The sequence below is a fragment of the Lepisosteus platostomus genome, chromosome 25, assembly GCF_059453375.1.
Source record: "Lepisosteus platostomus isolate fLepPlt1 chromosome 25, fLepPlt1.hap1, whole genome shotgun sequence".
NCBI lineage: Eukaryota > Metazoa > Chordata > Actinopteri > Semionotiformes > Lepisosteidae > Lepisosteus > Lepisosteus platostomus.
Genome location: NC_142635.1, coordinates 9,644,837 through 9,672,594, shown reverse-complemented (window position 1 = coordinate 9,672,594; position 27,758 = coordinate 9,644,837). Strand labels below are relative to the sequence as shown.

Sequence of the window (27,758 nt, the reverse complement as noted above, 5' to 3'; positions counted from 1 at the left end):
CAGCAGGAACTGTTCTTAAGTCAGCACTGTTACTATCCTCATTTCCTAATACTGTTTATCTGACATTGGTGTTTACTTGAGGGGAAAATAGATCAGTAATTGATGTTTCAATCTTAGATCTACGAAGGCTAATCTAAGCAAAGGCAAATAAGCAGTGTATTTATGTAAAAGCTACGTACCTATAAATAATTGTTAATTTGAATCAATATACTGTAGCTTGAGATATAAAATTAAATGGAAAATGTGTAAAATGCACACACATCAATATTTTGGTATCATTTCAGTTGAAATGTTCCGTTCAAATTAAATTCTGCAATAAATTAGCATGTTTTAAGGATAATTTATGCAGTGACTGACCCATTATTTAAAAGAGTTTTGATCCAAACATCTTCATCCCAGTTTGAATTTCTTTAACATGAATTTACAGAATTTAGAAAACTTTCAGATTGAAAATAAATAGAGTACGCAATTGAATTTTTAGACGCCTTCCCGGGGGCTGAACGAACTCTCTCGGGCGATTGCTCTGACCGACTTCCTCCAATTAAAGGGTGCTGATTCCATCAAGCCCAAGATATTTAAGGCCTGCTCTGCCACCGATCTGGTGCTCTGTCATAGAGCTACCTTCTGCCCTGGGTAGTGCTCTCAGCATGACTAACCTGCGTCTCAGAAGCACACCCAGCCTGAATCCTACCCGAGAGATTCTCCAGGTATCTCGAACCCGCTCTGCGTGTCTGAATCCTGTCGCTGAATCCCAGCCCGGCGCCGGATCAGCAGCACATTTCCCATCCCCCTGCCTGCAACCTGCTGCACAGCGGCGCATTCTCCCTGCCTGGATCAACCGTGATAACTGCTCTCGCCTGCTTTTATGTCCCACCTCCGCAACCTCCGGCAGCCTCCGCCCCCCGTCCTGCTTCCGATCTTGTCAGCCCCCCGAGCCTTCACTGGGCTCAAGCTATTGGGTTCATCGAGATGCGGTTATTTCCTCGTCCGCTCACCCCATCGTGATATCACGTATATAGAAGTGCTCCCGTCTTGCCCAGTGGCTAGACCAGTGAAAGAATCCCTATGATCCTGACATCATAACTGAAATGTTTTGGTTTCTTTCAACCAGTTCTGATACAGTTTTTACGGAGCCATTCTTGAGAGCGTTGTGACTGCCTCTGTAAGTGTTTGGTTGTAGTCTCTCCAAGCTGCAGTGTGTTGTTCGGGTCATTGGGTGTCGCCCGCCTTCCCTTGAAGATTTGTACACTTGCAGAGCAAAGAAAGGGGCAGGAAAGATTGCTGATGACCCCTCCCTCTCAGGTTAACCCCTGTTTCATAAACTTCCATCAGGAAAACGCTACTGGCCCTTTTAAAACCAGAACCACAGCTTCTTTCCTTGGAGTATCAGTTTGCTTATACTGTACGTGTACTGTCTTCGTGATATCTATTAATCTGATTTGTGTACAGTATATGTAGAATGATTATACAGCACCATGTATAACAGAGCAAATTCCTTGTACGTGAGCTGTACTGGGCACATAGGGGTGATTCTGATTCTGATCATGTCATTGACCCTGGGTCTTGCGGCATACAAGCATTTACGCCCTGACTAAAATTGCACCCTGCATTTAATAAAAAATGCAATATAGGCTTACATGGACTTATAAACTAATAAAGGCACACAAAGTTGTTAAAACTGATGTTGGGGGGAGGGCATGTTAATATGGCAGAGGCAAAAAGCAGATGTTGCAGAAGTTGTGTATTTTGTAGATGAAAATACAACAACACTTTTATGCATTAGTGCATGAAAAATGTTTCAGCAAACATTAGTTTATGAAAATGAACTTACCAGAATAGCAACATAAAACATAATATTCAAAGAGCATCGGTTTCTGGGAGCTTTTGAAAGCACAACCCCCACAAGTAAACCTTAGCTTTAAAAACAGAGCTTTAGTTTCTCTTGGTCCTCATAAAATGGAAGGGATACCATAGTCTATAGAAAACAGAGGATGAGAAAAACATTACATTTTGAAAGATGGGAAATGTAAAGATCTTTGTATATTATTGTGTGAATACAAATATATGTGAAACAGTATATCATAAAATGCATTTACAAATGGAGCAACTGTGACAAAATCTTTAGGGACCATTAAAATATAAACACCTGTGCTGCCTTATAATGACAGTGGTGATGTCTACTCTTTGATTTAATGTTCCCAAATGAATGCATAATTAATCTAACAGCAGTGCCTTGGACCTGCTGCAGTGTAGGAATGAAATGGAACTGTTAATAGACCAGTGTTATAAAACTGATCTTTTCAGGTACTGTAATTTAAAAGTAAACAGTAATAAAATCTTCTTCAGGCTGAACATTTGTAATGATTGATGTTTGGATGTTTTCACCAAATTAAACTATAAGCATAAGGAAATAACCCCTTTTTAAGCAAGATGTATTCATAGTAGAGACTATGCACCATCCACCAATGCACCATGGCCCAGCAGTGAACTGAAAATGGGTGGATACTGAATGTAAATCCAGCAATGCACAATCGAACCAAAGAAGTTGGACTTGATTTGCGTATTTCCAAATTAAATTTTAAATACTGTGAATCACTATTATTAAACAGAGGTCACTCAGCTAATCGTGTTGCTCATTAGAGACATTTTGTGCATCTAAATGAATTTAGGTTTGCCAAAGCAAAGGATTTGAATACTTACGCAGTCATGGCTTTATTTTTTTTTGCTCTGAATGTGTTGAATAGGTTGTGTATATAACAAATATTAATTGCTGCTTCATAGTATCCTGACTGCAGCATTCTTTTGCAAGGTATTGTAAATGATTATGTACCGCGAAAATATTATAGAATACCCTGACTAGAATGGTGGTCCGCAATAATGGGCAATTACAACTGTATAGATACTGCAAAGATATTAGACCACAAGCAACAGCAGTAAAGGCAGGTCTACATGAGATGTGGGTGGGTTTCCTGTCTTCTGAATGGTGCTTTCTGTTGTTCTTTACCTGCTTAAATCTGCCTGAAAATCCTCAAGGGTGTCTGAATTGACATATTAGCCACGTCTGTTGTTGCCATCAGGAAAGCAGTACAGGCACAGCACTAAGTCATCTCCCTTGTTACCTGATCTTCATTTGCTGTATTTTCTATTATTTTATGAGAACTATATTTTATGTATATACTGTTTATGTACCTCAAATTATAACTGTTAATACAGCTGTATCCCTATGTACAGTATGTACAATAAAAAGATGTACAATTTTAAAAACACTACAGCATCTTCCTTAATCGTAGGCAGGAGAACAATAATTGCTACTGAGACCCCATGACAGTCTTGCTTACACTGTCATATTATTTATTTCCTTTTGAGGAAGTTGGAAAACGAGCAGAACTGCAGTGATTTAAAAAAGTGAGGGGGTTAAAGAATATTTATTGGTACATGGGGAACAGTTTAACAGCTATGGGTATCTCATAGCTGTGCTCCTTCCTTTAAGTGTGAGGGAATATGAAGTTTGCAAAAAAGAACAGGAAAGGGCCTCCTGTTTAAGAATGTTTTATAAGGTCATACTAAGTTTCTCAGCGTATACATTTATTACTGGGAGATGTTTCATGAATATGAATCTCCTTTCATATCAGTTTTAGACTACATGGTTTACTTTCATGGGTGGCATGGTGGTACACCAGTTAGTATTACTGCCTCACTGTGCTGGGGTCCTGGGTTCAATTCCTGGGGTGCAATCTAGGTGGTTTGTATGTTTTCCCTTTTTCCCTGTGTTCACATGGGGTTTCTCTGAGTACTCCTTCCACAGTCCGAAAGCAAACTGGTACATTTAATGGATACTGAGGAAATTGACCCTGGTGTGGCTATGTGTGTTTCTGTGTCTGCCCTGTGATAGACTGGTGGCCTGTCCAGGGTGTATCCAGCCTTGTGCCTGTGTTTTATTTTCTGAGAATAAATTCAATGTTGATGTTACATCATACAAGAAACGTCAACCACTTACAGTATATATAATTCAAAAGCAAGGGCAGTACTCCAGTAACAGGATTTCTCTTACCAAAAAGTATTCAGATACACATCTAAGATGCACATGTTTGTGCGCATTTTTCCATGCTAGTAGATTCTATTATTTGTGTTAGATATTACTCTTTCTTTCATTTGCAAATATCATGTAGATTTAATTATTTTGGGCAAAATAAAGGCCTTTATCAAAATATAAAGCATCTCCCTGTCTATATACTGTATACAGTACATAAGTTTAAACAATGAAGTACTTTCAAAAGCATTAAAAATGAATTCACGCCTGTGTCGTCCAGAAGCTCATATAGCACTGTTGATGGAAGAAATCAAAGACAAAAAGCACCCTGATAACATTCTGTAACAGAGTTTGTGATAAGGACAGAAACAGCTTCAGGGGAGCAATCAAGACTTAATAAGAGTATTCAAGAGGGTTTAATGAGAGCAAACTTCTAAAGAGCCAAGGCAAGAAAAGAGCTTTCTTTCAAAGAAATAATATCCTTTGAGCACAACTTTTTTTCAGAAAGAGCTGTTGCTTTGGGTAAAAACTGAATCTCCTAGCACTTAAGCAAATTAAATACATGCTTTTAAAGAACCAACCATTCGCTCTGGAGAGAACATACATTTATTTTATTTGTTAAAACAGAGTTTCCCTCTGTCTTCTAATAGTACTCGTTTACAGAAGCGAGAGGAGAGAGGCAGAAGTGTTCCCAAGCATTTCTTTTGTTTAATTCTTAGCAAACCTAGTTCTTTATCAAACCTTCTGCAACCTGAATTTATTCGATATCTTTCCTGCATCTTATTTAGTATTGTCAAGTTGTAATTGGTTTTCAAATTCATTAGGGTTTTAATTTAAATTTAATTAAAGTTCTTAGCAGCATAGGGGAGGGGATGAGCCTGTCTGGGTCATGCATTGTGAAGATGTTACTCTTGCTCTCAATTTAAGGCATTTGTTTTCATTGTTTTTCAATTATTTGAAGCTTAAACATATTTTGTCCGGTTAAATAAGTTGAATATGGATAACGGATTTTGAAAGTATTTTACATTACCAGCTGAAAGGCAACATCGTTTAATTTGTTCTAAATGGAGACTGACTTGAATGTTCATACAAATTAAGAAATAGCAGATTTTCGTGTCATTGCAATTAAATTAGAAATGGACTGTTTTCTCTTTGTCTGTTTTTACATAAATGAATAGCAACATCTGAGTTAGAATAACCCACAATGGACAGCCATATTGTCTCAGAATTTAATTCTACAGAAATTGGGATAAGTCCCTTCATCCTTATAAGCTCTTAAGATGTCGGGGACTTTAACCTAAGTACTAGTGTTGGTATGATACCAAACCTTCTTTCTTATGAAAACGAACCCCTGTTCTACACTGTAGAAAACTGTCCCAGCCAGATGTACAGTCACTATCTGTTGTATTGTACTGATGTTCAATCACCAAAAGAAATATGTAATTTTTTACTGTTTTTTCATTTTCTTTGTGTATTTTTTCTTTGATTATTCTGTTAATTAGAGTTCCCCCACCAACTAATGAACTAATCAGTCAGTACTGTCATTCTTTTTTGTCATAGGGAGTAACGTGCTGTTTTGCATCATGATAGAGAACAGTGTTTTTCAAGTCATAGCAAACCTAGTTCTTTATCAAACCTTTGGCAACCTGTATCAAAGTCTCTGAGTCAAGTCACTGATGGCATGGTAACTTGACTATTTCAGTAGCAGGTGTGATGCGTGCACCATTCAAACACTTAATGTTGGTCATTGCTCCATTTTGCTGCTTAATGAAGCCGAATGCCAAGTGCTAAGACAAAGAGAGAAAGTGAAGAAAATAAAAACTAAAATGTGCATCATCACAAACACCAAAGTCACTGACAGACTAAGTCGATAAGACGACAGAATTAGGAGGTAGAGCTAATCACTTGCTGTCACATTCATGGCTGGGAGATTGTTGGCGATGTGCTTTCTTCAGCCCCATTCTTCACTGTGCTCTTATTCATGTGCAATGGTTATGCTTAATTAATGTGCTCCACTGAGGCCATTCCTGTAATATCTGAGCATGATTGGAGCATGTTAAAGGCCAATAGCAACTAGCATTCTTTCTTCTTCTGATTTAAATACTTACTGTAGGCTGACCCACTGGTGGGCAAGGAGAATTTAGAAGCTAAATGGTTGAAGCCCCTATGAATCCTGTCTTTTCCAATGAGAAAGGCGATGTCTTCTTCATAGTATTGATATGTAATGAAAGGAAATAATATTTTCAGCACAGTAAGCACAGACCTAGTATTTTATTGTTAAGACGTGTCCCCTGTTTACATTAGCACATCTCAAAAGCTGTGATAATCATCCCCAAACACTCAGGGCTCAAACTTTTCTTCAGAAAGAAATTCCATATGAACTCCTACAAGTGATTTAGACAGAAAAAAATAGAGCTGTATAAATCTTTTCATAATTTCGCAAACATGTCAGTGGGTCTTCTTATTTTTAGAACTGGTAATGTGCCTTAAATTTAATGCCAACCTACGCCGCTGTTTGTGTATGTTAATTCCTTATGCTAATGAGTGGGTATTTCACAAGTAGAGGCCTACAAAACAATCGATGCAGGGTAGGGTTGTTTTGTTGATAACAAAGTCAGTATTCACAGATAGAGGTTCAATGTCAGAAAAGACTGTGGGTGTGTGCCTATGTAGGTAACATCGGCCAAGGTTATCTTACTTGAAAAAAATCTATAGAAAAATAAATTGCACCAGAAACACAATGAGTATGTTTGCCCTGAAATTTTTATTCATGCTTCCAGAATCCAATGCAGAAATAAAGCTTTTTTTTCTGCCTCAAAACCTCATAGAGAGGCATGCATCAATTGAATCACACATAGGGGTTTGAGCTCCCCTTAGTGTAGAACCTGTGTACAGGCATGGTAGGAAAAAAACATGCAGTGGATCTCCTCAGTTTACAGCTTACAGCTCTAAAATATATTTTTTAAGGAATCTTCTTGTCGATTTTCAAAGCGCCATGACACAATTATGAATGCGATGGTGCAAAAAACATATAGTCTGCTGAAGGTTTATCTCTTTTAATATCAAATGGTAAGTGTACAGGACGTAGGGTTTACTGTCTCACTGTTTAGTAAATATTTTTAGTTTTATTTTAGCTTTTCCAAGTTAGATATTCTCCCACTGGAGGTTCATTGCTAACTCATTGCTTTTTGCATTTCCCATTCAAACCTAGTCTTGCAAATGGAATTGGCTTTGTTTGCCAACCTGTCACATCTCCGTCGCAGTTGTTTCGTGATATTAAAGAATAATATTTTCCCCGGAAACAGCAAACCTGAATTCCACTTGGTGCCGAAGTTTGCACTCATGTCTGTTTAGCACAGCGGTTTCTGTTGCATTGTTTGGTTATGAAGATCAGGACAGAGAATAAAGACAGCCATGCTCATTGGAGCACTGTGGCCAGGTTACCACTAGAGGGAATGGAGGAATTTGAAAGGAATGATTTTTAGGAAACTCCCTAGCTGTCGTGGAACTGCAGTAAAATAATTGGTGGCGAAGATTATTTGAAGGAATAAGGCTTTTAACTTATGGGGAAATCAGTAAATCATCGGCCTGCCTGAATGACTAAACGTTCTAGTATTGGCATTAAATACTTTACATAAGAGTCTTAAATAACTTGTTAATGAATCTTCCAATTAATTGTCTCCAGGAGACAATTTAGCAAGTTTATCAGATTCACCCTTTTTTTTACTCTTTCTCATTCACTGTTTAATTTTACTGTTGACACAATCAAAGTTGTGCCGATACAACCGTTGTACCATCATTGATGATAGAGGAGTGTGCTAGCTTTCCTCTGAAACTCAGGCTTGTTAGAGCCAATAGCCATTTTTCTGTATTGACTGCATGAGCAACGACAACACATTAACCCCAGGATTTATCTCTGCATGGATAGCAAAGGATACCCTGGCTGTCCCATGCCTTCCTAATCCCAGAAGCACTTGTCCAATTGCATGATTTTACCTGGGGAATCCTGCAGTTCACTAAGTACTGTACATGCACCAGATTTGGACCAGTGACATTTGGATTGTGCTGATGCCCTGAATAAAAACCTTTACTGTTTGAGCTGAGTTGTCCAAAAACTGACATTGACAGCACATTTAATGTTTCAATACCTCTTCTAATTTATCAACTGATTTATTTCAGAACAATTGTCTGGATGCTAAGAATCATTGTAAATTTTAGGTACAGTACAGCTTAACTTAGACTTCTAAATATTAGACCACATACTGTAGATAAGATACTATTTGGCATTTTGTGCAAAACAATGATAGTAGGAGTTATGAAAGGGATTTCTGTCTGCTACAGAGATTTTGGGGGCGTAAGTGCGAAACTGGTTTGTTGTGGAGGTAGAAACACTCTGCCTCCCATATATTCACAGGAGCTCAAATCTAAGCAACACTAGGAGTGGGAGGAGGACAGAAGGCTGACCACTGCCGAGTTTCACTGTGCTTCACTCTGCTACTCTATCTCTGCCCCGCAGACAGAACGGGCGTTTGTGTTTCATAGTGCTCTTCACCCCCTACTGCTTTTCATCTCCACATTCAGCAACAAAAAAAAACGGGCGTGTGAAAGAAATGAATCCTGTGAAAGAGACAAGTGCTATTTGTCAATTACACCCACAGCCTTTGGCAGCGTTTACAAAGGCACCAAGCAAATGGCTGTATGTTGCTGGACATCTGGTTAAGTGCCTGGCACAGCGATGAGATAGAGGGAGTCTTGAACACCTTCCAAGGCCTGGCTTAACTCTCAAAATTCTGTTCATCTTTGCATTTCTGATTATCTGCACTCAGGGTTGCATTCTTTCTGCGTGTGTGTGTGTGTGCACGTGCATCGGTTTGAATGGGACTGCATATGCAAAACGGGTCTCTGATATACAGCATACGCCCTGCGAAGGAGTCCCTGCTTACCTGCCTCCTTCCCTGTGTTCACCAAGGAAGAACTGATTGCGTTCTTCTGATTTTTAAGAAATACTTAGAGCAAGATTATGAGTTACGAGTGCAACAGAAAAGGAGCCCCTTCGTGTTCTGAGTATTCAATCAAATATTGGATTTGAATTCAAGATGTGAAACCCTACCACTGAAATGTGTAAAATATGCAATGAAGCAGCATTCTAATTCTCATTGCAGGAGCAGGATTCACCTGTTCAAAGATGTATCTCCATCTATGTCAGTGCTTATCCTTTGGCCCTGATATTTTTTTTGCATATCCAAGCAGAACTTTTGTAGGCTAATCCATTAAGTTGCACTCACGTTTGTCTGAACGCTTTAAAAAACTGTACATTATATGTAATGGGTCCCTTTACATCAAATATACAGAAGAGATTTATTTGCTTTTCATTACTGCTGAAAACATTAATGCACTGGGCGCAAGATATGGAAATCGCGTCTTGCTTTCAGATGTTACAGTGTAATAAAAAGCGCTAAGCACAATTCTGTCTCAGCGAGTAAAAGGCTTTCATTTCTGCAGATTATTAAAAAAACATTTGAGGCTGACATATATTTCTTTAATTACATGTTGTGTGAACCTGTCTACTTTTTCCATTTCTTTTATGGTTTATGTATTTTTATTATTATTCACAAATCTTTGTTTAAAGTACAATTAGATAAATGGTTTTGACAGACATTTTAACAGCCGTCACAGATTTGAATGTGCAAATGCTGTAACATTCTGATTACCATTCTGTATGATGTCAGGTTATCACAGCTTTTACAACCCCTGAAGACAGTTTCAATGCAGTTGTCATCTGAGCCTTGATGATAGACAAAGACAATTTAAATGTATCCATGATTTCAAAAACATTCTCATAAATCCCACATGCTGAGAAACACTTAGAGTAGTAATAAATAAATAGATTACAATTAATAATAAATACAATATTTTCCTGTTGCATTTCCTAGGAAATGTGTCAACTGTTATTTGTGTTATTTTTATGGGCTTTAATAGTCTTAATAGTGTTGATGGTGGATTATTATAACAAGCATTTGGAAATGCCATCATTATTAAAACCACATTCGGATAATGGCTTTAAAAGTGCTTTTAATGGCAGTGCCTCACTCTTTTCACTCTCCATTCAGAAGGTGAAGACAGCGTGTGTCAGGACAGCGTGTGTCCATTCCCCAGAGACCTGACTCTTGTTATTCAACTTCATCTGTCAGCAGTTATTATGAAGATCAATAGTCTGCCTCTCCTTGTCAGTTGGGTCTTTATTGCTTTTGTTTTACTTGACGAGCAGCATACACCTTTCAGCGTGGCATTTTATGAGGGCTCCCGAGTGCTGCATCATCACGCTTTTGTCCTTGATCATACATTAACCAAGATTAATTCAAAAGCAGTCACCGTGTCTGAGTTCTTCATCTGATAGCTATTAGTTGCTCTCACCTTCCCCTTCTCTGCTCTTTGTATATGGTCTAAGTTGAGCTGTCAGAGTTGGTAACTGAAAAGAGGAGAGTCATCTTTTTTTGTGTATGAATTCATGTGAAATCCTCCGACCAGTGTCAGTACACTACTGCAGCGTCTAGGCATTTACAAAGCTTTGAGTCAATAGTTATTTAAAGAATGTTTTTTTTGTCTTCAAGTTGGCATGAATGCAGGTACTATTTACGGGGAAGACTTGTGATAAAGATCAAACTGCATTTTAGCTTTTCTGTTTTTACTGGTATTTTTATCTGTACCTTTTCCTTTATCAGTAAAATAAAGTAATATGACACAATATAAATTGATAGATTACACAGTGATACAGGGTCACAATCGCTGACTGAACAGAGTGCTGAATCTCAGTTATTTGACTTAGGAAATAAAACTGTAAAGTATGGGCTCTTTGCATGAATACACAAAGTAAAGCAAGAATACACAAACTGTTTTTTGTTCTGTAAAGTTCCCCAGATTATGATTTTCAATGTATACATTCGAGTGACTTGTTTTTTTATATTTTTTTACATTTGCTGGTGCTAAAAAACCCACAAGACAGGTTAATGAAACTTCTCACAGCATCTGATATTTAGAAAACAAGAGTATGCCAGCATTACCTACAGTATTCAGCTTCATTACAGACTGAAGAGAACTGCAATGTGTAAGCATTTCCTTCCAAGAAATATCCAGAATTTCATGCACAATTCTCTGTAAGCTGAATAAGCATCCTGTCATACTAAGTACAGAGGGGTTTTAAACTATTGAATTATTGACACTTTAAATATTATTGACTTCAACAGTGATTTAATATAACATCATTCCTCTTAACAAAATAGTCTGTTACCAAATTATTAAATTTGTTACCAATTGGTTAACACCCCACTAATACATTAAAACTCCCTAGGAAAATCCAAGGACTGACAAAAGCTGCCAGCTCTATCTTACGGGTGCACCAGTGGGTTCAGAATGAAGTTACCCTATCATTTAAAGAAGAAGAAAAGCTATCTTCACTGGTTCAATGACGGACCTAGTTGTGCCACAGCTGATAAAATAATGTTTCTTCGTTTTGACAGAAAATATGACCTGGAATTACTGCTGCACCATACATCGAAAAGTTCACAGTTGTTCTGAGAACAGAGCAAATGGGACAAATGCCTCTTTGGTTTATTAATAATCCTAAAAAAATTCACTTTAAGAATCGGTTATCCTTGTAAGAATTCATAACTTCACACACTTGCATGTCTGGGGGATTGAGTTTTAATAGAAGACGATATTGATTTACTTTTGAAGTTTATTTAGGGCAGTTAAAGGCTATTTGTGCATTTATCTACTGGGAATTAGCCTTTTCCTGGGCTTACTTCCAGATAGCAAGTGGGTATATACTTTTTCTTACTTGTGCCCCCACCGCCAGAAAATTCAGTTTTGCCATGTGGTCATATTGGAGGTGTTCAGATAAGGCTTTTAGACTTCCAGCCCCACAACACCATAGACTGAACACGGTGGGTTGCACAGAGGCGTGCTGTGTCAGCAGATAGAAGCTGTGCACATCTGCTGCCTGGGGTGATTTCCCACTGTCATCCTTCACGTCTATATCATCAAGGAAATAGTCCCTTTAATCTTCTTAATTCTTAAAAACAGAACAACAGAAACAAAGCAGAAGCAGCATAATAAACACAATTATTTTACAGACTGGGTGCTGCCACTGTGGTAGGAATGTACTTTTCTGAATTTTGAAATCAGTTATGCTCAGAAGCTATCTAGCAAACCCCCGAAAAGCTTTCCCAAAATATATGTATGTGTATTTATATAATGTATACTGTATATAAAAATCTATTCTACTTCTCAGTGCTGAGGGCTGTGGAATCATCTAAAAGATTTCCAATTCTTCCTCTTTGGGTATAAAAAGACAAGATTTGCAGCTGCAGAAAGGTGATTTAATTAAACTCATTGACATGACACAGTTGTGACTAGTGAAAGGATAACAATATGTAACATACAAGGAACATAGCTTGTTTTTAGGATCAATTTGATATTACAGTACAGTTGTAAGTCTTGTCAAGTGACTTACAATTAATTTGTATTCCACATCACTAAACAGCCAATGCTCTCTCTACAGGGAATACTAGTGATTTATTTTCAAATTGTAGTTTAGTTTCTTTTTAACCAAACCTCACATTTCTAATTTTACCTTTAAAAGAAAATCTGCTTAAACTTTTGAACGGGAGATGCCTGTAAGTCATATGTTGGTTATGTACGAATGATATACAATACCAACACGTGAAAGATTTTGGACAGCCCCTGTATATGGCTGGCTATGTAATTATTGCCTTTCATTTGTAATAAATACTAATGAATAACAAACAAAGTATTTCACTGATAAGGCATGTATTAGGCATTCTCAAAGACTCAACTAACTATTTCAATAGTAAAGTAACAATACATGACCTACAGGTGTTTCCCATTCTGAAAACCCATATTAGTGATTAATTCAATATCTGTAAATGTTGCCAAAGAAAATATTTGCAGTTATCAATTCCCAGCACCACTAATGTCATCAGTATCGCAGATCACAGGGCACGTTTTCATTCTATCCAGTTAATTTAAGATTTCAGAATTGCTCAGCGTTTTGAAAAGCACCGTCATTCACACACACCTGCATACAGTTTCCCCTGTCCCTAGAAGGACCATATGGTCCATCATCCCTGAAGACACTTTGAAACAGAACATGTTTTTGAAGTCACCCCAGAAATGAAAGAAATTAACATGCAAATTGAGCATTAAACTTTTCCTCATTAAACCGTAATTTCCATCATTTATTTGTATCTTGTCTGTTTTGCAGTTACTCTTCTTCCCCGGTTCCTTGTGCACTGATCATTCTGATCAGTGAGAGGAGTGGGTGATCACTTGTTGACCAGGGAAGAGTTTGAGGAAGTGAGGAACCATTGACTAAAACATGAACATTATCAAAGTGAATTATAAGAAGAGAGCACTTTTCAACATACATTTTAATCTTTCAGCCGACCTCTTTTTTTGTTGCAGTCCCTGCCTCGGGAGTTTCCCATTAGAACAGGACCTTTGGCAGCCATGAGAAGCTTTGATTTATTCGTATTTGAGCAGGAGTGTATGTGGAGGTGGGGGCAGTGATTTCTACCAGGTACTAACAGAAGCTATGGCAGGAACCCCTTGACAAAATGAAGAGCTGTCACTTCCCTTTGTCACCAATCACTAAAGCAGAAGGTTCAAGGGAACAGAGAGGACAAGCACACTGTCAAGCTAAGTCAAAACAAAAGAGGACAGGGAAGAGATTTGAAATCTGTATCTCCTGCATGTCAATTTGCAAATTCCTTTTTACCAGGTATGACTCTACTTAATCAGATACCCTAAATTCATTTTTTAAGAAGCTTTTTTTTTGTGTGAGTCAGAGAGTGTCTCTCCCAAGCCTTGTTTTTGTGTTCAATTAATAGCTCTATAGGCGAGCTGACACACTGGTTAGTAATTAAGGGCTTTTCTCAAAGGAGGTTGAAATATCACAGACTGAGGTATCATAATTCTGATCTGAGAAGCAGAAAAGCTGGAATTTTCTGTTTGCTAACTGAACTGCAAAGCCAGGTGTGTATCTATACCCGTAAGACAGTCACACTGATTTTGAATTTAGAATGAAACATGCTCTACTTTACTATCCATCATATCTGAGACAATCATTTTATGCCTGAAAATTGCCATATAATTATCTTGGCAACACGTGATAAACTACTGAACCCTAATAAATTGGCTAATAAAACAAATGACAGATGTTTTCAGCAAAAATGGTGTAAAAAAGATTAGCTTAAAGCATAAAGTCTATATTCTTTTTATAAATAATGCATGGAACTGCTTTTATACTGAAATGTCGGCTGCCCCTCAAATTCACAGCAAGACAAAAGTCACAATGGCAGTTTCATTCGGTCATGGAGTGATACCCCGATCAAGCAGAAGAAACGATTGTTATCCATTCCTGACAACCCATGCCAAAACTTGCTCATTCAGCACAAAAAGTAGCTCACACTGAAGAAAAACAGGCCATTAAAGTAGCTGCTTCTTTGATATATGTAGAACTATCTACATGGCTGAGATGTTGCTGATGTTTCACTTTATGAAAAGATGGTAGAGGAGTGGTGTAATGTTCTCCGAAGGCAGTGCATGAAATTTGACAAAGTCTTTGGCCTCCAAGCTTTTTAAGCGTTATACTTCCTTTAAATATAGTTCATTATACTTTGACTAAAGAATCATCAAGCATTTTATCCGCACTAAGTGATGACAGGTTTTTCAACATCCGTAAAAGTGCAGTTGCAGATGATTTCAGACTTGATTAAAAGCTTTTCACAAACTATAACCCACTTTTTGCCAAACGAGCACAGACCACCGAACTTCTGTAAGCAACCTCTGTGCAGCTTAGTGAGAAGGAATCAAGGAGATGCACAAAACTCGAGTGGTGGTTTCAGTCAGATGCTGTTCCCTTTAGTTAACATTCACGGTCAGAACACGCCCAAGTCATGATGCGGATCAGTTCGTTTAATAGGCCTGAGCTCAAGGGAAAGTCCCCCAGCGTTAGTCGACCTTGTACTCAACACTTCCTTTAGTGCATTAAATGCAGAGCTATGAAAGATATAAAAGCAAGTGACTGGTCAGGTCCAAAGAAATGCTTTTCATAAAAAAGCACCAAGTGGAAATCTTTGGAAATATAACTGAATATGAATAATTACTTTTACAACATAGCCTTGGTGCATACCTAATAATGAATAATCACAGAGATAGACAGTCCTAGAGAGGAATTTTTTCCTCCTCTTGGTATTAAAATAAAACTGAGAAAAAGCTTAGGAAATAAAGGGTGTCCTTCATTTTGCATTAGGTAAGGGAATTTATATTAGTAATGTTTCTGAAATGTATCAGTTCTGTTTAATAATTAGTCAACTGCATTACCATTGGCTAGTCATTAATTTCTAACTAAAATGTTTGAAGTGTGCATTTCAGAAATAGTGACAGATTGCCCTTTTTTTGCTTGATTTGTTTTGGAAGGATAGAAGTATTTCTGTATTTTTCCCCTTAGTCTTCAGTATTTGTACCACTGACCATAAACGTGATGATAAAATATAGGTTCCACAAGATATTAAACGTATTTATCGGCAAAAGCAAAAGAAATGTTTTTCGAGAGATTTTCTAACACACAACAACCTGGACACCTCTGTACTCTGACCAATCCAGGTCTTAATTACAGGGCCTCAGTTTAACAAACAAAAAAATATTGAACAAAAGAAAGTCACTTTAAAGATGATGTCTAACATTTTAGAGAAAAAAGAAACTAATAGCCATGACTATTTTTTGTTGTTTCATTTGTGTTGTCAAAGCAAATAAGCTTAAGCATGCGTTAATGACTATGACAACAACTTCCATTTTTCTTTCATCTTGTGTTTAGTTTACTTAAGTCAAGTCTTGGTCATCACAGAAGCAGAACCAGTTGGGAAGGCTCAATGGTAAAGAAAGATGTAATTTGCATAAAGTTAAGCTGTGTAAATAAGATCTCAGTGCCACCATATTTCTACAGCTGTTTTTAGTTGATTATAGTCTTATTTCTTCCTGTGGATTTATTTTATATGCTCAGTTAGCATTCCCTGTAGCTTTCATAGCAGATACACAGACTACTAACTATGTTCTTTATAGACAGAAATATCTCACCATCAGTCCAATACAATAGTAAAGGCAATTTAGCCTGATGTATTTTCCATGACTCGAAAATCAACTGAGTTTTTTTTTCTTTTTGCTTGTTTTCACTTTGCTTGTTTCTGACAACGTATTGTATTAATTGTCTTTTCTTATTTTTATAAGGTCCAATACCTCATGAAGAGTACACCTTTCAGGCTAGGTGTGAGAGATATTAAAAGCTAAAAAAAGATGAGCACTTACTTAGATTCCAGATCTTTAGGAAATCTAGCTTATGTTCCATTAAAGGGTCTTTTAAAATGTTTTTTGCCTTATTTCACTTTTGCACAAGCACACGAGATAAATCTGGCCAGTTTTTTTATTTATCATAACACTTTTCTCAACTGAAAGCAGAGCTAGTCCAATAAGTTGTAAACCAGGGAATTGCAGGCCTTTTGTCTTGCAGGGAACATGTCGTAGCTGAATTACCAGAGAATCAAGTTCACTGAGCTGTTGCTCAGCTTTTCTTGTTTAAATATGTTTCTGTCTTGACTCATCACAGCAAAACATCAAAAAGCAAAGTGTTGTCAAGCCAGAATGAAAGTTCTTTTTACTATTTTACTAATTACAAGGCATTGTGTACAGTATATTTAACTATTACTATTATTATTGACCATTAGTATTTTATTTTATGATATTGGACATTCAAACCTTTTATTATATCCACACGCAAAGTGGAATGAAGATAGCAAACATGATCTGAGATCCCAGTTAAATCTTTTGTTTTCTCTGAACCCATGGTTTTAACTTGTCTATAAACCTTCACATTGGAAATCTAAAGTTGAAAAATTACTTCAGGATATGAGGTTTATAGGAGAGAGCAACAGCTATTAAAGGCTCTGCATTGATCGTTTCTCTTACCTCTGCTTAAACACCCCAATCAGTCCATCTGAGAGATAATGAAACTAATTGGTTGGCAATGAATTTTGCTGTGCAATTAGCAGAGCTTTCTCGCTTATCAATTACCAATACTGTTCAGCACAGAAGCAATCAATTGCTTCTTGAGAGAAAGCAGAGAGAAAGCATTCCTGACGCTCATTACTAATTGAGCACAGAATTCCAAGAAGAATGCGTTTGGCTGTGATTAAAGGTCAGCACAGTGGTTGAAGAAAATCTGGGGTTTTGGAAAGGGCACGAGAGCCTTCCTCTGTTCTTTTGATGCCTGTCTGGCCATCGATTGGCTGCACTGATTTCTACACTCTATTAATGGCTTCATAGCACTGGCCTTCAACACCCTCACCTGCTAGCGAAAATAAGACAGAAAGCTGTCACTTTGACCTTGTCACAAATCGTGGAGATAGAAACTTCGAGAGGGACAAGCCCTAACGAACTGTCAGGGCTGTCACAGCGAAGCGCACAAGCTTGCAGCTTCAGTAAGGAAAGAACGAGATCACTCTAGGACAGCGGCCAACAGCCTGCCATTCATGTCACTAAGCAGAAGCAGCAGCAGCAGAAGCAGCAGCAACTTTTTTTTTTTGTTTAAAGCATCTCTCTTTTAACTCCCTGCACTGTTCTCTTGCACCTACCAGCAGCAAGAAGAAAAAATTCCCTGCTCAGCCTCGGTCGTGCATTTTAGGCACGCAACACATCCAGACGAGGCAAAGACCTCGCATTTAAAATACCACCTTTGTCTGCCGCTTGTACAATTGAACTAAGATTCACTCCGGCAGTACTGCTAATTCTATTGTTTATCATTTCTATCATTGAAATTGTTTTGAATGCAAAAAGACAGCTCCTAAAGAAGCACAGTGTATAGTATAGTATAGTATAGTATAGTATAGTATAGTATAGTATAGACAGATCACTGCCTCTCATACTGCAGAACAAAAAAGTTTTGAATCTGAATGCAATTCCCTGTGCATGACTACCTAAAGAAGATGTGGATTTTGCCATACTTAACCACTTGCAGTTGCAGAATATGTCTTTCAGGTTTTTCTACCAATTCTATGTGGGTTTTTCTTAATTGCTCTTCTGATCTCTTTAAGGACGTCTTAAAACTACACTACAACTGCAGAATGTACAAACCCGAAGAGCAGTCATGTGTTCCTTATTCAATGTTTTCAAACAAAGTCCACATGGACCTATGAGAAAGAGATTGGAACTGGGAAGTGTTAAATAAAATGGGGATTTCTGGAGGTTATAAAGCTACAGGTTTTCAGAAGAATTTGTTAAAGCCCCCAATAGGTCTCAGATTAATTCTAAATGCTATCATTCTACATCCCCAAACAGTATGATGTGATTAGTGGAGTACCACAGGATTATATATTAGGAACAGTGATTTTTCGAATTTGTATCAGTGATCTGTATCAGTAGTATTAAGCTAATCTGCTCTGGTGGACCAGTTTTTTTAAATGTACTTCATACATTCCAGAAATTATCAAAACACTAGGCACTAGCATAATATAGTATTATTTGCACTTTTTTGTTTTAGTAATGTTTTACTTTACAGCATAGATTTTCCTTTTTATAATGCATTTATCATTCATTTCATCTTCACTAGATGGCAATTTAGCAACATTTACTGGTTACCCTCTGAGTATGGGATGTATTTAGCATTAACAATAAGCATTAAATCATAGTTGTGATAATTGTGCACTACATGCATTTCTCTTCTGTTAAAAAAAGAATATTCTCAGGACATCCAGTTCTACAACTGACAGAAACATATTCCAAGCTTCCCTTGTGATCATGCTTTTCTTCCAGTATTTCATAATTCATATTCCATATACTAAATATGAAACATTATAAGCATTTTCTAGCAATTGAAGAGGTAGAAAATGTCAATTATAAAAAGCTGATACCTCACATGCAATCTCAATTTCCCATCTAGGTGCCTAATGAAAATCAATACTGTAAAATATGTGATAATGGACTTACTTTCCTTGGTTCTTGATGAAAATGTTTTAAATTAATTGTTTAAAATTATATTTAAAACTCAAGAAAATGGGAAAGAATCTTCACTGATTTCATGCATTATTCTATGACTGAAGAAAGCGAGACTTTGGCTCTTACAGTGCTTTATTTTGCCTTATTCTACCATTTATTTAAAAGTAGGACACCTCAGACCTATAAATAACAAAATCAGCAAATGACTATAAACTATAAATATTTTTTTTGTTTCTTTAACAGGCTCATGTACATTAAAAGTAGCTCTGACTATATCTTAAAACGGAAAGCAAATAGAAAAAAAAGATTAAAGAAAATATGTTTACTCTACCAAACAGGCACAATGCCTCTTGAACACTTGGCCTTTGTAGCCTGTATGAATTTCTATCTGTAGCAATAAGTTATATGTGAAAAGGAACTATCATTTTAAAATGCCTCTTTCCCTTCAGGATCTATACAGGATATTAAATTCATTATTTAACTGAATGTCACCAGATGAGTTATTTTATCCTACTCATTGGAAAAACACAAAGACTTTTTTACATTACCAACTATGAAATGCCTTTAATAATCTTGTCAGATGTGCTGATCCTGAGCAATGCTTAAGGCTAGGCCTATGTGGCTTAATGTATAGTGTTCATACACCAGCAGTTTAAACCTAATTAGAATGCTCTCAGTATTATATAAATGTGCTGCAAAGAAAACAGAAACAGTATTATTTCCATTATTGTCCTGATTAAATTAAAATCAGGAATTAGTCTCAGAATATGTGGTAATTAGCATGTTTTGCGAGATGATTAAAGTCTTTCTAAATCATTTTAATGGCCATTGAGTTATCTAAGATGATAGAGTGTGGAATTATATCAGTTTCTCAATCTCATACAGTTCACTTAAAGTTATTAGGCTTTTTATTGTGTTTTTTTTATTCCATTTTGTGATATAGATTTTGTACAATGGCCAGAAAAAAAACTGATTTCTCCTTCTATGAAAAAAAAATTCATTCTAGTGAGTTTTGCTAGTTAAATCTGTAATCAGTATCATATCTGCCTTGAAGTGAGGGAGATCTAATTTGATAAGGGGTAATGGAGCCACACATTAATTATCCAGGATAACCTATTTGTGGGAATGGTTGAGCAGTGCTGAAAATTCTATTAAAACACAGTCTGGCTGGGTTCTAATATTTTATTATTTGAAAGCTTTCATATAATGTTCCTTGTGCTTCCATTAATTTACTTTAAACTCAGTTATGTAGTGAGAAATCTTAGAGTATTTTAAAAGGCTTTTATTATGTTTCAGATCAGGAAAGCTTAATATTCTGCTAATGGTAAAAGCAGATATTTACAATACACATTTTGTAAGATTATCAGTGGCCAGGTTAGAAGAAAGGAGATATTTTCCCAATAACCTACTCCAGGCACTTAATCTACACCTAGACCCTAGTAAGATGGCAGTCCGGACTCACAAGATGTCTGCCAGGAAAAGACTATATGTCTTATCAGCAGAATGCAGCATAGGTGTGTGCCACACAAGGCCATATAAATCAAGTCCGGACGGATTGATGACAAAGAAGGAGGCTGTTTGGAGTTCTGTGGTGCGGTAAGGAGTTTGTGAGAGAAAATAAAAGTATCTTGTGGTGTGAGAAAAAGAAAGGTAGAAAATCTGGTGTTGTGAATACCTGGGACTATTATATGGAAATGATTAGTGGGTAGTGGATATTTGTCTGGTTGCTGGAGCTCATTGTTTTAATAAGCAAACAAATAATCGTGTCCTAAACTAACAAACAGGAACATCTACATTTAGTTCAATTGCTAAAGTTGAAGCCAAGGTATAACTTTGGTAGCACTAGGTTCTGGAAAATGTTTTTCTTTTTAAAAAAAACAAGAAACATAAAACGTCTAAAAAAGCTTCCAAAGTCTCCAAAAAGCCTGCCCGGTTCTTTTTTTTAGCCAACTCATACTTCACAATTAACTTAACCATCCGCCTGTGACATTATAATGTATAATAACTATATTATTTTACATGACAGTGTTACATTATACATTTCATTGTGGAATATATAACATTATATTGTATATAATTACAGTATGTATTAATAATGAACTTTTTTTACATGATTAATAATACATTTTATAGAGCTTTTTTTACATGATTAATAATACATTTTATAGAGCTTTTTTTACATGATTAATAATAAATTTATATAGCTCCTTTAAAATTAGCATCTCAAAGTGCCTCACAGTAGGGGTAAAAAACAGTTATAAGAATAGCAAATTACAGAAAAAGCATATAAGAAGCACAAGCAGAAAGAAGTGCAGCAGAAGATAAATGGTCATTAGAAAACGGAGCAGACACAGACAGTAATTAAATAGAAGCCTTTGAAAGGATGTAAATGCACTCAATGTCGGTGACTCTGGGAAAAGCATTCCAGAGCTTTGGGGTGTAGCAAGAGAAAGCCCTGTCACCCACAGAATGTCAATGAGCTTGGGGGACATATACTGTAGAAGACTGGGCATTGACAAATGAAGGTTGTGAGGTGGGGCATAGGCGAATAAGTCAGATAGTTACTGAGGTGCCAAGCCATATTGAGCCTTAAAGGGGAGCATGGGGATTTTGAAGTCAAATAGAACCCTGATAGGAAGCCAGGGCAAGGACTCCATATCAAGAGTGTATTCAGTATACCTACACTGTGGTTTATGAAAAATAGCATGGAAGGTTTGTCAAGTGTGTAAAACAGGAATTGAATTATTGGCTAGCCCTGATTTTATCTAGGTAAAACAAATGAGATTTTGTTAACCGAAATAATTCAATGCGGGGCTTTAAAATCAACCCCACGATGCTTTGGAAATGTAATGTGTGACACGAACCCCTATGAACATTTCAGGTTCATTTTAGTTTTTACATTTAACTGCCTACATGTCACTAGTCTTAGCCTGAAAGTCTGACTTGTCCACAGCCCATGCTTGAGCCCAGTAGTCCATTAGACTGAAGATGATCTCACATTCTGTAGAATAGATAGATAGATACTTTATTGATCCTGTGAGGGAAATTGCAGTGCAACAGCAGCTTAACACACACAACACAGCCACAGTGTAACGAATTATATACTAATAGTACAATACATACAATACAATACAATACAAGAGTTACTCACAGTCCGGACACACAAGAGGAAACTAGAACAGAACAGTACACAGAAAATCGTATCACACGTATGAATATAAATATAGATGTAACCATAGATATAAATATAAATATAAATGTATTGCACAGGTCCCTGGCATTTATTGCACAAAAGTGGTTGTAAACGGGAAAAAGAAAAAGAAAAAGAAAGAGAACAGATGTAGCAGTAGATGTGTATATGCGTTTAGTCCAGAAACAGGTCACTGTCGCTGTTGCCTCTGCCAAGACGCACGGTGGATGCGTTGTACAGTCTTATGGCAGACGGCAAGAATGACCTCCTGTAGCGCTCCCTGTCGCACCGTGGATGAATCAGTCTATTGCTGAACGTGCTCTTCATTCCTGCAAGCCTGTCATAGAGGGGATGGGAGAAGTTGTCCATGATGGCCTCTAGTTTGGACATCATTCTCCTCTCAGCCACTACCTCCAAGGGGTCCAGGTCAGACCCAATGACAGAGCTCGCTCTCCTGATGAGTTTGTTCAGCCTTTTGGAATCTACTGCTCTAATCCCAGAGCCCCAGCACACCACTGCGTAGAAAATGGCACTCGCTACCACCGACTGATAAAACATGTGCAGCATCTTACTACACACATTGAAGGACCTGAGCCTCCTCAAGAAGTAAAGTCGGCTCTGTCCGTTCTTATAGATGGCCTCGATGTTCTTAGACCATTCCAGTCTATCGTCGATGTGCACTCCCAGGTACTTGTACTTGTAGTACTGTAGAATGGTACTTGTAGAATGAAGTGAGGGGAGAGTATGTGGCTTCCACATAAATGATACAGCGTGTTATTATAGGTTCCTCCATCTATCCACATGCAGTCTGCCAAAGGTTTCATTCTCGCAACCTTGTATAAATGCCTGTATTTGTTGCCTTTCTAAAACTGACTCTAACCCACGCACCTGCAGCACAAACTGGTACAGTCAGCACTGAGAGACAGCTGCACTGCTACCCAGCTCTAAACCTATTCTGTAAGTAGTGGCCTGAAAGACTAATGATTGAGTAACTCAATTTGTAGTAATTAAGGTGGAAATTTACAGCTGAACCTTTCTTGACTTCTGTCTCAAAGAAAGAAAAAAGTTCATTCTTGCAGACTGTGCTGTTTGTTGGTGAAGGTTTTGTAAAACATAACCTCTTGTCTAAATGTTAGGCTGTACATATCAATTTTCTGCAAGTGTTGAGGTTACCTAACAGAACTACCGTCTGCTAATTTAATAAATCCTCAGACAAATAAGGCTAAGTTAAAACGAGAAGAGGCTCTTTTCATTCATCATGATTCTTAACATTTGTATGTACAGTAGGTAGTCGGGTTTTCAGCTAGTCTGGCTGAAATATATGCTAGTGAAGAGGTGAATTTGGCATTTTTACCTTAAAGTCTCTGTAAGTTGTGTGTTTCATGGTGTGGAGCTTCGGTGGTGGGGTTTCATCAAATGCAGATGTGGAATAGTTTCACATTGCGCTGGTCTCACAGCCTGGGGCAAATCTGTCAGGCGACTCACTGGTACCCTGGTTTGACCAAGAGGAGAGAAATCTGCTCTGTAACCAGCTGTCTGCAGGGTTTAAGAATATCTTTCCTACAGTACCTGCCCACTGTGGGACTGGAGAGGTGAGTCCCACAGGTAGTGCCGAGGTCCCTCTCGCCAGAAGCCTTGACTTTGTGCCTGGCCTAGCCCACAGATCCATGCAAAGTTGAGGTAAGGTGAAATAAATAAATCCCTATATGTGTGATTGTTTTCTAATGGCAAGATTCTTTACAGTGCCAATGTGTGTGCATTGGCCTTTGTTTTCAGGCTTGAAGATCTCCTCTCCTGTGATGAAACCCAGCACATTGAGCTTGTTGGACAGAGGATGTTATCGGGACTGCCTGCTGATAAAAGAGGACAGCAAAGCACCAGAATACAGGTAGGATCATCTCTGCTCTCCCAGGGCACACCCCGTGTTGTACAGCACAGGGTTCTGTCACAGCTTTAACACACCAGTCACCTCACACATGTACACTGCCTGCTGGCTCTGACACAGCAGTAGGGTTTGATAGATTAGATTATCAAACACTGATCCCAAGGAGTACTGGAACCTGGACTGCTCCCAGCACAGCAGAATTCAGTTAGCACACTGCCTGGAGTACCATGCCGTCAATGTCCTCTTACATTGTCTTTTTAGTTTCTTTGGAAGATATGTTAAATGTTTATCTGTTCTAGCAGAATTTGCATTGAGTAAAATACTACATAACACCGCTAAAGGTTTAGAGGAAATGGACAGTGTTTTTTTTTCTTCCTTGCATAATTCACACCTTTTCAATAACTGTTTGAAAACAGAGCCATTGGTACAATAATAAAGAAATGATATTAATGTCTCTGCTAAGAACTATATTAAGGTTATGAGCAAGAGCAGACCATTTGCCCAATTGAGCCTGTTTAATGGCTTGTAATTAATTAACCTACTGTTTCTTTAAAGAAGGTTGTGTCAGTTTCAAGAATGTGACTGTAACTCCCACAAGTATTTATGTATTTTTTTGACAATATTCCCAAACTGCCAAAATCCCAAATAAATACGTTATGATTCCATATTGTGAAACAATAAAATGAAGAAAAGGCCAATGAGGGGATGAATACTTTTGATAGCCACTATAAAACTCTCTCACCAGTGTGTTCACACAGGAGTTCTTTTAAAGGAGTAAGAAGTTAATTTTGAAATATGGTGTATGATTCATGAAGAATGGTATTTGACTGTCTCTTTGGCTTTAAAATCAAACAGAGTATGAACACCTAGTGTCTTATTGCAGTATTTATCTAATGTCATATTTTAAAAGGAACCCAGACCCTACATGGACCGTTGTTGTCAGGCTGCTGTAGTGTTTTACAAAGTCTCTTGAAAAAGACCCAGTGACTGCTCTGGATCAGACTGAATTAATGTCTGGTTTTATGTTTTGTGTCATCAAATTGATTTAAATGATAGTTGGCAGCTGTATTGCTTGCAAGCAGCCAGGATGTGCAGCAAAAAAAAAAATAGATGTTGACTTTAATTGATAGAAAAATAAGTGATTTCTCAATTCTCAGTGGTGCTACCCCCAGGGCTTTAGTCTGAGCCCCTGTGCTGGGATGATCATGAGGACCAACTGGACAGTCAATGCTGCCTCCTGAAGCGGCCGCAGGCCTTCAGCCCTGAGGATGAGGTAATCTTGAATAGCACTTTGTGAGTGAGCAATGGTGATGCAGGGATTTGTATTTTAGGTAACTAAACGACAAAGCATTCCTAACAAAATCCTGAATAACTGTTGATATCAAAAAGATGCAATTGTTAGGAAGCAGGAATTGAAACCATGCAGTGAACATAAAATCAGATGACTGATTCTGTTAAATAGCTGTTATTAAAAAAAAAAGAGCTCTGTATGTAGAGTAATACATGAACCTTTAATGAACAATCTACAAAGCTTGCCTGCCTCTGTGTCTCTTGTATGGCATGAATCAATTTGAGTAAGAAGATGCATCTGCATGTGTAAACTGCAAAGGAACAGGTAGATGTTAATTCTATGCTGAAAGTAAAGCAACATTGTCTGTGGGCCTTCTTTGGGTCTCCGAAGAGGTTATGCTTCACAAAATTTGGGCTTCTTTGGAATCCTCAAAAACAGAACATTAAATCTCAGTTTTCCAGAACCTGAAGAAGGCTCCACAGTCAAAACATTGCATCCCTTTTCTCCTTTCAGCAAGAATCAGTTTGTGACTGACTTTCCATGAAACGATTGCCATATTGCATGAGGTCACATGTTTCTAGTGAAAAGCAGGGGGTTATCTAAAATATGGTTTTGCTTAGGACTGTTGCTCTTGAGAAATGGTTCTGGAATAAATTCCACTCTTACTGGGTTTATGGTTTTTGTATATACCTGTAATCATAGGAGAAGACAGCAGATTAAATTCCATTACCTCCAGATCAAGCTGTCTTGCATTTTCAGAAGGACAAAAAGAATTCCTTGCCCATCTCCCCCCCCCACCCTAGACAAAAGTTAAAATCTTACACTTAGAAGATCATGGAATGGAATGCAACAGTCTATACATTCATGGCCTAATTAGATATGGAATGAGACGCTGTGCTGGAAAGCCATACTGTAACAGGCTTACAGGTTTTGTACTGTTTTGGTTCAGTGACTACCCCCACCCCCAACTTTCTACAACAGATTGGCCTGTGGAGAACCCTGTACTGAGGATTGGGCAGTAATTTTAGCTGACTGCTGTTTAGGCAAGAGGCACTAGTCTTTTTGGTAGGTTGTTTTCTTCCCATGAGAATGGAGCTGAGGGACCCTGACCTGCTCTTGCATAGAAATGCCTTGAAATTGAATGGGTGTACATCTTATCCAACCCTCACTAAGGATAAATGCAGCTGAAAGGTTCAAGTGGAATCTAGTCAATGGGTGAAACATCCCAGACACTAAAAAGGTGAGAAGAGCAAAGTCTTCAGTCACCAATACCTTGAAAGGCTTGCAGATTTAAAAAGGGGGAAACTAGAAAGTGGCCGTTTAACACCGATTCGCACCTGTTGCGATAATCTGTACCCTTCACCTCCCAATACACTTACATGCGCATAGAAGCTCGTTGCACAGCAAAACACGTCATCATGTGCTTTGTCTTTTGATTTTTATTGACCACATTTGTACACGTCCAGCTCTGACTAATCAATACCGGGAGGGGAGGTTGGGGGGAGTGGCAAGGACCCGACGCTTATCTGTCCAGCTACAAGAGCCGGCGGGCTGAGCATCCGGGCTCCCCAGAGAGGGAGAACCAGTTTGTTCCGAGTCCCGTTAGCAGCTAGCCGCCCTTCAGGTTGAGTCTTAACTGCAGGTTCACAGGGGGAAGAAAAGCACTTATTAGCATTGACAAAATACGAAAAAATACCTACTTTAGGCTTGAAAGCAGAAGAGCAACATGTTTTCTAATCCTCCTCGCACGCAGAGATTTAAAAGTGCATGTGCACGTCATATACCGTTTACCAGACGGTTTCCCGTGCTAAATTAACGCTCAACGAATTATCGAGATTTCGCATCCAGGCCAAGCGACCAGGAAGTGCAGGAAGGTTTATTTAGCATACCTAAAAGCCGCGTTCTCGCGGTTTAAAGCTTCAAGGTAAAAAAATGCACCTTCTCGTCTCGAACCTGTCGGATTTCAAGCCGAATGCATCCGAGTCTCTTCGGACGCTCACACTCCAGGCAGGTCTGCGCTCAGGTGTCCTCGCTAACGACTGCCTTTGAAATCTTCCTCTCCCATGTTGCTGTCCCTGAAACTCCCTGACCCGTGAACCCGGTATTTAAAGGCAGAGATGCAGTCCCACTGCTAGAAATTGTTGAAGGCAACTAATTGAAGCCTGATGCGTGATTAATCGCACCTGGTTTGGCGGCTGCCAATTCGTTTCAGAAACGGGCAAAACGGGGATTGGAGTCTGGAGTTGGCCGTGCGCGCTTTCCAGACTCTGCACTCCATGCTCCGGGTGCTTTTAAT

General features: G+C 38.1%; 2 long non-coding RNA genes across 2 annotated transcripts in view; one reads left to right on the top strand and one right to left on the bottom strand.

Annotated features, from left to right (window-relative positions):
• The first annotated feature begins 23,045 nt into the window (after nt 1-23,045).
• LOC148641048 (uncharacterized) overlaps nt 23,046-27,758 on the top strand; it is a 637,701-nt gene continuing 632,988 nt past the window's right edge. The window contains exons 1-2 of the long non-coding RNA XR_015930094.1: nt 23,046-24,174; nt 25,329-25,444. This is a non-coding gene — a long non-coding RNA (uncharacterized LOC148641048). The remainder of the gene's footprint in view (nt 24,175-25,328; nt 25,445-27,758) is intronic.
• Nucleotides 26,884-27,502, bottom strand: LOC148641056 (uncharacterized). The gene is made up of 2 exons (XR_015930225.1): nt 27,401-27,502; nt 26,884-27,093 (listed from the first exon to the last, which is right to left on the bottom strand). It is a non-coding gene; the product is annotated as an uncharacterized LOC148641056 (long non-coding RNA).